The sequence below is a fragment of the Herpailurus yagouaroundi genome, unplaced genomic scaffold (genome assembly GCF_014898765.1).
Source record: "Herpailurus yagouaroundi ecotype Mexico unplaced genomic scaffold, PumYag 142, whole genome shotgun sequence".
Classification (NCBI taxonomy): domain Eukaryota; kingdom Metazoa; phylum Chordata; class Mammalia; order Carnivora; family Felidae; genus Herpailurus; species Herpailurus yagouaroundi.
This window is the reverse complement of record NW_024412397.1, coordinates 24699281-24709157: the sequence shown is the minus strand read 5'-3', so window position 1 is coordinate 24709157 and position 9877 is coordinate 24699281. Positions and strand designations below refer to the sequence as shown.

At 46.2% G+C, this 9877-nt stretch overlaps 1 long non-coding RNA gene across 1 annotated transcript; it reads left to right on the top strand.

The window, feature by feature from the left end:
* Nucleotides 1-6394: 6394 nt before the first annotated feature.
* On the top strand, nucleotides 6395-8143 carry LOC121032638 (uncharacterized). Its single transcript, XR_005791403.1, has 2 exons — nucleotides 6395-6628; nucleotides 6848-8143. It is a non-coding gene; the product is annotated as an uncharacterized LOC121032638 (long non-coding RNA).
* The last annotated feature ends 1734 nt before the right edge of the window (nucleotides 8144-9877 follow it).

Sequence of the window (9877 nt, the reverse complement as noted above, 5' to 3'; positions counted from 1 at the left end):
ATTCAGATGAAGCCACAGTAAAGCTTTAAAGTGAGCACTGTGATTTGACCTCATTTTTGTTGCAATAATTCAGTTTTTAAATTACCACTTGGCATGAAATTATTTATCCCTAAACTCAAGCAGAATGGTTGACTTTTCTTGTCAGTATGCTTAAGCTCTATTAGGCAACATAGGTTTGGGCTTCAAGACTTAGCAGAAATACAGTTTTACCTTTGAGGAAATGTGTTAGTAATTTTTCCCCATGCAGAAACACCCCTTTGGCATTTGGAAGGAACATTGCTCCAAAGGAAAGTATGATTTCTGATTTTAAACACTTCAGGTCAAAGACAAAAGGTTAAGATCCCTGATATACATAGAGCTTTTATAAGATACATGTGGAAATACAGGAGAAAAACAGGAAAATCACGAATCAACAATTCTTCAAAGAAATACAAATGATCAAAACACAATATGAAAAAATATTCAACTTCATCCACAATTTTAAAACACAGATAAAAACAATACATATTGTTTTGTGGATTACCTTTAAAACAAACAAACAAACCTGGTAGATTGGGGGAAAACAGGTTGATAATGTGAGAAAACAGACTTTCTCAACCCTCAGGATGGAGTGTCAACTGGGTGGGCTATTTGGGGGCACAGCGACAGTGGGGTGTTATCTATTATAATTGAAAATGTTCAAAAGCATTGACTCAGCAACTAACTTCTAGTAATGTGGCTAAAGACACATACCGCTGTCTCAATATGTGTGAATAAGGACATCCCTTGCTGCAGCGTTTAATATTAGAGTGCACGATTGCAAATCCAAGTGCTCCCAAGGGCACGTGCTATTCTGATTCGAACCGCAGGTTTGAGGGGCCCCAAGACCACCTTTAGTTTCAGTAATTTTCTAGGAATCATAGAACTCAGCAAAGTAATTATACTCACAATTGTATTTATCGTAGCAGAAGGACACAGATTAAACTCAGCCAAAGGCAGAGGCACACAGGGAAGAGTCCAGGAGATGTTACGTACAGTTTCCAGATGTTTTCCCCTGACTCCTCAGCGGCCAGCAGACAGCACCAGTTGCTCTCAGAAACAATATGTGATGGTATGCATGGAGCATTGCCAACTAGGAAAGCTCACCTGAACCTTGGTACCCAGAAATTTTTACTGGGGCTTAAGCATGCAGACATGGCTGACCACCTGTATGGCTGACTTCAGTCTCCAGCCCCTCCAGAGGGAAAATGGATACTATGCAAGCCAAAGCCCTCTCTGCCCCGCCCCAGCCATAAATCACATAGTTTGTGAAGACTATCCAGCATGGCCCAAGGCCACCAGGGAAACAGGGACACTCTTATCGGGCTGGAGAGCAAGAGGGTGTATATAATGGAGGTCCCATCATACATACCACTCTAGCGAACTTAGATTTTACTCTGTAGATGGTGAAGATTCATTGAAGAATCTTAACAAGAGGCTCCCGGGAAAAGATGTGTGCTTTAGACAGAACATTCTGGCATCATCAGTAATGATGAACTGGAGTGGAATAAACCTGGGGGCTGGGAGGCCATTGTGTTTATTTAGGTTAAAGATGCAAACGGGATCTCAATGCTTGCTAATTCCTGTCCCTGGCAGCATGCTCCCCACTAAAGCCCAGCCTCACATGCAAATCTGATCTGGCTACTATTATATTAAAATGCTTAGCTCCACTAACGAGTGGGGTCTAGAATTGTAGAATTGGTCTGCTCTCCAAGAGCTTAGAATCTGGGGTATATGAGGTGAACCCAGGGAGCCGAAGCCTTACACTGGGCCTGTCTCCTTTCACCTTGTATCCATGATTGTGCGTACCCCCGTCTCTATTTTCTGTTTGTGCTTCAGGTATCCCACAGGAGAGCTGTCCTGAGCTGTCCACTGAGTGACCAGCTGCCTGGACTAGGCCAGCTCATCCTGGCATGAAGGCCAGACCTTCCTCATCTTCACTTCTGGACACGGTTCTGCTCCTCACAGAAGGAGCTCCTGGAACCACAGATTCTGCCATTCACCCAAGTCCACATTCCCAGCATTGTCTGGAAGAGAAGAGCTAAGGCACGCTCTCTCTCCCCTCCCCTGGTCTCATGCCGTCAGTACCAATGGGCCTGGCAATCTTTCCCACTGGTTGTGGTTACAGCCTTAGGATCTCTTGCTACAAAGCACGTCGGGCAGCCACTCTTAAGGATCAGTATTGGCCATCAAGATGAAAGCCATTTGTCACCATTTGCTAGAAGGCCCTGCCTCTGGATGTCAATACTAGCCAGGAACACCACTCCACCACGGTCTTCCAGGTTGCACTGCTGGCCTGCCTGGGACCTCCTCTGGCCTCAGACCCACCTGCTCTTGGTTTCTCTCTTCTCTCTTCAATGTGGGCGTCTCTTGAGGCCAAGTCCACCTGAGACACAATTCCAAGACAGGAATTGCAAAGACACTTTGTCTTCCGGAATTTTGAAATCTTGGGAGACCCAGTCAAGCCTTTGGTCAGCCACTATGTGTTCTTCTCCCATATAGCTCATATCCCTCTTCTCACGGCACTGGGTGCGGCACTCTATGGGAGAAACATGACCCGGGAGACATGGGCTTGGCTCCCCGGGAGCTCACTATCTGGTCGCAGCAATATGATACGGCGCCGTGAAATGAACCTGAGACTCCAGGCATCATAAGCTAAATGCTAAATGAGCAAAGAAAAGGATGACAAATGCCAGAGGGATTCAAAACACAGGAGCAGATATTTTGGGAGGCAGCAAACAGGGCTCCACCCCCGATTCAGCACCCAGTCACTGGCATCGGTCCCACAAGTGCCAGATGATGGGGAGGCAAAGCCAGATGCTCTGGAATGAGCAGGCAGGAGGTGGGGGGCGGGGGCTGCTGGCCGGCTGGGCCCACGGGGCTTTGGTGCTGCCTCCTGGTAGTGGCTGAAGCTGCGGGAGGCAGGCGGGGGCGGGCGAGCAGCAGGAAAGCCAGTCACCGAGAACATTCACGCGGTTCCCTGTCATTATCTGAACTTAAACTCATCAACACCCACAGAGCCCTGAAATCCCTAGGGAGGCAGCAGACAGAGGAGCCACTTCCGAGTGGGGGAGGCTGGTGCGTGCTCTGTGAGGTTTCTGGGTGGCTTCACATCAACGATGCATGTGGGCTTAGAGAAATAGAGTGCGGTGAGGGGCCGTTCCAGCAGGAGCAGAGAGCCCAGCTTCCTGTACACTGGCCCCTGCTGTGGACTATGCTGGGGCTTGGGGACCCGAGCAAAGGCACATCATTCCCTTATCATTTTTGACAACTGCCCAGTGGGCTGGCTGTTAGTGAACACCAGAATCCCTGAGGATTTGCCACTGACCAGTCTGGGCAAGACCATTTTTCAGTGGCAGAAAACACTGCAAAGAGCCTGAGGTGAATCACGGCAGGAGCAGTTGTACGTCCCCACAGCATTTGCATCTAGTGGTTAATCGGGCAAACGGGCAGAAGAAAGGTTGAGCTGAGGAGGGCAGGCTGAGAAGTGGAAAGAGGCGACCCCATCTCGTCACTGGGGACCCTTTCCTCCCCCTAAGAGGGTTCCATGGTGCTGGGCTTGGTAGAGACTAGAGGAGAGTACAGAGTATCCTTGGAGGTAACGGCAGAAAGGCAGAAAAGCCAGGCCCCCACTACGGGAACAAGCCCAGTGGAAGACTTGTATTCTCCACCTTCTTCCCTCCCCCATTGCACTCATCCCCCAGTCTGTGGTCAGACGATGAGGGGGTTCCTGTCTGGGGCACCTTCCAAGCATCCAGCAAATCACCCCTTCTCCACCTCTATTGCTCCACCCTGGTGGTGGCCACGGCCTTCTCCTGCCTGTGCTGCTAAAATTCCCCCCACCCAGCCTTCCTGATTCTAATCACGCCCCATAAACAAATAACGTGGATTTTACCTTTCCCTTCTGGAAAGGCAAAGCTGTCAGAAATGCAACACTGTGTGGGTGTGCGTCACCCTCCTGTTGAAACCCACCTGATCACAGCCCTTAAAGCACTGAATGCCCTGGCACACACTTCCAGGTCCTCCTGGAATATTCTCACTCCAGCTGCACTGGCCTTCGTTCGGTTCCTCAAGGGCCCCACACTACTTTCTGCCTTTGGGATTTTGCACAGGCTAATCCCATTATCTGGAATGTTCCTTCCGCTGTTCTCGGCCCTCAGGACTTGGCTGAAATGAACAGATCTTTGACTCCCTTATTCACCCTGTATCACTGAACCTGTATCATTGAACCATCAATGGTGAGAAGTACCATTATTGTACGCACCACTCAGAAAGTAAAAATGCTACTCATTATGGCCCGAGGACTCATCTATGACAAACTACATCTTGATTTCAGAAGTAATAAAATGTTTAAAAAATACGTGTCTAAAATCAATGACGTGCGGCAAGCAGATTTTTCCCATTATTCCCTGTCACTGTGCCTCGCAGCAGCAAAGACTCGCTCAGTGCCGGCTGAGCTCCCTCCTCCGTTCTGCTGAAGCATCAGGAATAAACGAGAACCTTTCAGCATTGCAGGCAGGTGCCCACTCCTGCTCTGTAAGGCGGCGGAGCACAGGGTTCTGTAGAAAAGAGCTCTTTGGCTCTCCGTGGTGAAATGGTGCTCTTATGTGGAATTCCGTTTCATAAGTGTTTCATCGTTAGTTACTCTCTATAGCACCCTAGGCTTTGCTGATGAGAAAACTATATGTGGGGATTGGAATTCCAAGGCTAACAGGAGCTAGGGCTTGAGTCTAGAACAGAGCACACCTTTTTTTTTTTATACATATAAAAAATAAAGGCCAAATCGTAGATATGTCTTTTGTTGTTGTTGTTTTCAGGTTGTTGTTGTTGTTTTCAAGTAGGCTTCATGCCCAACGTGAAGTCCAATGTGGGGCTTGAACTCAAGACCCTGAGCTCAAGACCTGAGTTGAGATCAAGGGTCAGATGCTTAACTGACTGAGCCACCCAGGCACCTGTAAATAGTAGATATTTCTTGCTTTTCAGGACACAGAGTCTCTGTAACAATTATTCAACTCTGCCATTGTAGCGTGAAATAATATGTCAAAGAATGGGTGTGACTGTGCTCCAATAAAACCTATTTCTAAAAACAGGGGTGCACTGAATCTGGCCTGTGGACTGTACTTTGCCAACCTCTGGTCTAGGATTCTACATTCAGAGGATCCTCTGGGGTCATGTGTTGACTTTCTCAAGGTCATACAGCTGGTTAAGTGAGGCTAGGATCCCAATCCAGGTCTCCAAACCCTTGTCTAGTGCAGTTTTCGCTACAGGGGTAATGCTTCCTCTTACTGCTCCCATAATGTCCCTATTATATTCACTGACAATCCCAGACCGTGGGAAAATATGTGCTGTTAGGCAGAGAGAACAGAAAAGAAAGAAGATTGATAAAAATTAGTTTCTTTTGGGGCATCTGGGTAGCTCAGTTGGTTGAGCATCCGACTCTTGATCTCAGCTGAGGCCACGATCCCAGAGGTGTGGGATAGAGCCTCACGTCAGGCTCTGTGCTGAGCGTGAAGCCTGCTTAAGATTCTCTCTCTCTCTCTCTCTCTCTCTCTCTCTCTCTCTCTCTCTGCCGTTTCCCCTCCCCCCCAAATAAAAAATAAAAAAATAAAAAGTAAAAAACAAATTAGCTGCTTTCATCTCGTTTTAATCAGAAAGTTTAGAATAGAAAGAATTATCAACTCTGAGTTGCCCTGCTTCTAAACGCCATGCCCCTAGTGACGGTGAGTGAAGCTAAGGGTTACTTTTTCCTTTGCCTCCTGGGTCCCTTGGGCTGCAACAAGTCAGTGTTCTATGGGAAAAGTCACCACCATTCTCCTTTCTAAGTTCAGCTTTCCTGGCAAAGACACCTTTTGCTCTAATCAGTCGAACTATTAACTCTAATCAGCACAGAGCAGGCAAAACGGGGCTGGTGTTTGGGGGAATTAGCTTTAATTTGCCAGATGTTATTTGTTTCTGTCTATTGACCACAGAGGTGCAGAGATTTAACTCTATTCCTGCTTTCAGGGTTCCTACGGTTGAGCTGTGGAGACAAGGCATAAACACGTTCAGGCGTTAAATAAAATGCAAAACCTGGTTCAGTGCAGTAAGAAAAATGCATTTGCATGCATGGATGCACACCCACATACATCCTTCCAGTGAGCAAACTATAATTATTAGAGACTGCATGGTATTAAGCCACTTTAGGAGAAGCTTCTTTTTCTTGAATATGGCATAATCTCTCTCAATCCCTCCTTCCCATCATGTCCTTTCTCTTACCATGCAGACCAGTTTCAGTGCTCTCTTTCCTGCCTACGGACAATGCCCAGAGGTCCCGTGGTGTCTAAGAAACCAGGGCCACTTCAAAATGCCTTGCCAGCCAGACCATCTATCCCTGCTGGATGTCTTTAATTTCCTACAGCACATAAAAGCTTTTGAAATGTGTCCTTTCCTTTCTTTTGCAACAGAAGCTCTACTTTCCGGTGAGGACTATTTGTGGGGCAGATATCCTCCTCACAGAAGAAGGGTAGTCCGAGGATTTAGAATCCTTCTGGATTCCTCCGCTAAGGGGGAAGGGGCCAGTTCTGACCGCTATACACTGGACATTTCATCTGTTTATTCCACAAAATAGATGGTGAGTGTTTACTCTGTGGAGGGTGCTGTGTGTTCCTGGATGGGTTTTTGTCTGAGATGAGATTTACAGGTGCAGAAGATATTCGTTAAATGCCTCCAACAACAGAATAATAGAACAAATTTATACATACTGCTGTCATGATAAAAACAACCCCCCCAACCTGTGAAGATAGCAGATGAAGACTTCTCTGATTTTCATCTGATATTTTGCATTTTTCAGTTACTCATGAAATGAGATGCCCGGCCTTCCCCTCACGACGCAGCAGAGCAGAAAATGGCGGTGGAGCTAATGTCTCCAGGTTATTTCCCTAGAGCCCTGGGTATGTCATATCTGTTCTCATTCAGGTAGCGGCTGCTTCCAGGATCTGCCCTGCTCCTCAGCCCCTGGCCTGAGGATGCTCCCGGGCACTGCTCACGGACCAGACAACCAACCGGCAGATGTGAGAGCTGCAAGGGGCTTCGTGACCTCATCTGGGACCATCCCTCTCTGAGCTGCTGTGCAAAGTCAGGAGGTTCTGGAGGCCAGCACTGCCTGTAGCCACCGGAAGAGCCAGAGGGCCATAGCCCAGAGCTGGCACACTCCCTGCCCGGGAGCGCTGCTTCTCCAGCTGACTCACGACGCTTTGCACCTGTACCTGCATCTTGGCTGCTGGAGCCTGCACTCATTTCTGATTCTGCTCCAGGTTTGGAGCACCCTTCCTCTGCTCCCTCGTCTGCTGGATTAGCTCCCAGCTCTCTGCAAACAACCGTCCTGACAACTCCGGCTCCAGTTTCTTCTTTTTGAAAACTGGTAACGGGGAAACACTGGGGGCAGAGGACTCCAACTCCAACCCCGCTGATCCCGTGAACGGTTCCATTTACGCCCAGCTCAGTTATTAGCAATCGCTTTTCAGGGACAAGGCTGGGACCAAGCCTCCTGGTAACTGTATTAACAGCTGCCACACTAAGGAACAACTGGTAAAGGCAGCTTTAATACCCTAAAAGCCAGGACCCCCAAAGATAATGCCACTGACTTTATCTGACATTTCAAAGCGGGTGAACTTACTCATTAGCAATCACAAGTTTTACAGTTCAGATTTTTTTTGCTAGTAAACCTGTTATCATTTTAAGGGCATCAGGTATTACAGTGAAACTCCTAAATTTGCCCAGAATCATAATGCTTTTGCCATTATATTCATGGCTCATGTTTTAACTCCTTGCATATCCTAACAAGCTGTATTGTAACAGGGTAGTGCTATATTTGAAAAGTGACTTCACTTAGCCCAGAGATATAGAAAGACACTGACTTAATGGGGGAAATCCTGGTTTTTCCTTCTGTCTCTGCTTAATTTGGGCTTGTCATTTCAAAAGGATAAGATCTGCTAGGATGATGTCAGAATCATTGTCTGCATGGACCTGGTTATTCCTGGATTTTCACCATGGAGTCAGACTTCCCAAATGTCAAAATGAATTTGACCATGGCCTTGGCTGTTCCCTTGTCTTTGTCATAACAACCAGTAAATGCGTGTCAGCCCCTAGCTTCCTGGTTACTTTTCATTCCTGCTATTGCCAGTTTGCTCCTGGATTTGATCAACCTAGGTTTGAGTGTGAATTAATCTTGTAATCGCCTCTAAACTGTGATCCCCCCCCAGTATTTTTAAGAATAACTATGGTTTTTGTGAAAACCATACATTCTCATTGAAATTAATTCAAATAACACAAAGGTACTGAGATGAAAGTTTAAAAATCACCTGATCTACTCACTCAGAGATACCCACTGTTAACTTCTTGGTAAACAGTTTTTTAGGCATGTAGCACATATGTTATATAACATACCTATATATATATATATATATATATATATATATATATATATACACACACACACACACACACACACACACACACCCATACGATTTATACATTTTATAAATACACATTTTATAAAAAGTACATTTCAGGGGCACCTGGGTGGCTCAGCTGGTTAAGTGTCCAACTGTTGATTTCACCTCAGGTCATGATCTCGAGGTTCTTGAGAACAAGCCCTGTGTTGGGTTCAGCGCTGACAGTGACGAACCTGCTTGAGATTCTCTCTCTCTCTCTTTTTCTCCCTCTCTCTTTGCCACTCCTCTGCTCTTGGGCTCTTTCTTTCTCTCTCTCTTCCAAAATAGGTAAAGAAACTAAAAAAAATTAAAAATACATTTATACAATTTTACAAATACAATTTTACAAAATTTTATAGAGTTTTATAAAAATGGGATTTACCATACATGCAGTTCTGTGGCCGGCTCTTTTTACTCAACTGTAGGTCCTTATTGGGAGAGAGAGCTCTCCCTGGTCTCTGTGCTCCTACCTGGCTTTCTGGGTATGGCAAAAATGCGAGGCATTTCTCAGGATGTGTTTGTAGTAAGCAACCTTGAGGCTATTTTCCTCGTGGACTAAGGACAGGCTTGCTTACTGCTTGCAATAAAATGGTGGGTTCAACTGAATGTCAGCTGAACCCCTATCAGACAGAACAGAATTTACATGTCCATAGACAGGAATTATTTTGCATTGTTGTCAATTATCTACAATTTTTCAAGAAGTAAAACCTTTTCCATCGAATCAGATAACCCCAAGGGTGTCTTCTAGAGCCTAGATAATACAGGTTTTTGCCGAAGCGCACTTTTCCGTACAGCGCTCGGCAAACACTTAGCAAACTCCAGCTTCCTGTCTCAGAGAGTAGTAACTAGAACTGGGTAAAAAACTGGAGAACATCAAAGGGCAGGGAAGCCTTGAGTTCTCCCTAAGAGCAGGGAGCTTGGTTTCAGAGCTGGGGGGGAGGGCAGGCACTTTGGCGGGCGCCAAAGAGGAGAGGGTGACAGGGGTGAGACCCTGTGACCTAGTTCCGAACGCTCCCACTATATGTGCTGCTTACGGATTTCTGTTCAAACCTAGTTGAATTTCACGAAGCAAATCGGATGTCCCACCAGATTTGTTAAAATTGGGTTTTAACTAATGCATGAAAATAAAAAGTGGGCAAACCCTAAAAATGATACAGAGTTTCGGGCAAGGGAACTAGAAGTTCTGTCTTCTCTCTTATGATGTTCCAGTTTGATTTCCAGATGCAAATTTTCTCAGTGGAAGTGCCCACAGGTCAAAGGTCTGAGACCTGCCAAGAATCTCTATTTCATGCTCTTTTCATGGTAAACAAACAAACAAACAAACATGAAAAACTCAGTCTTTGTCCTCAGACTGTGCTAGAGGGCCTTCCCCTTCCTCCGTCTCTGGA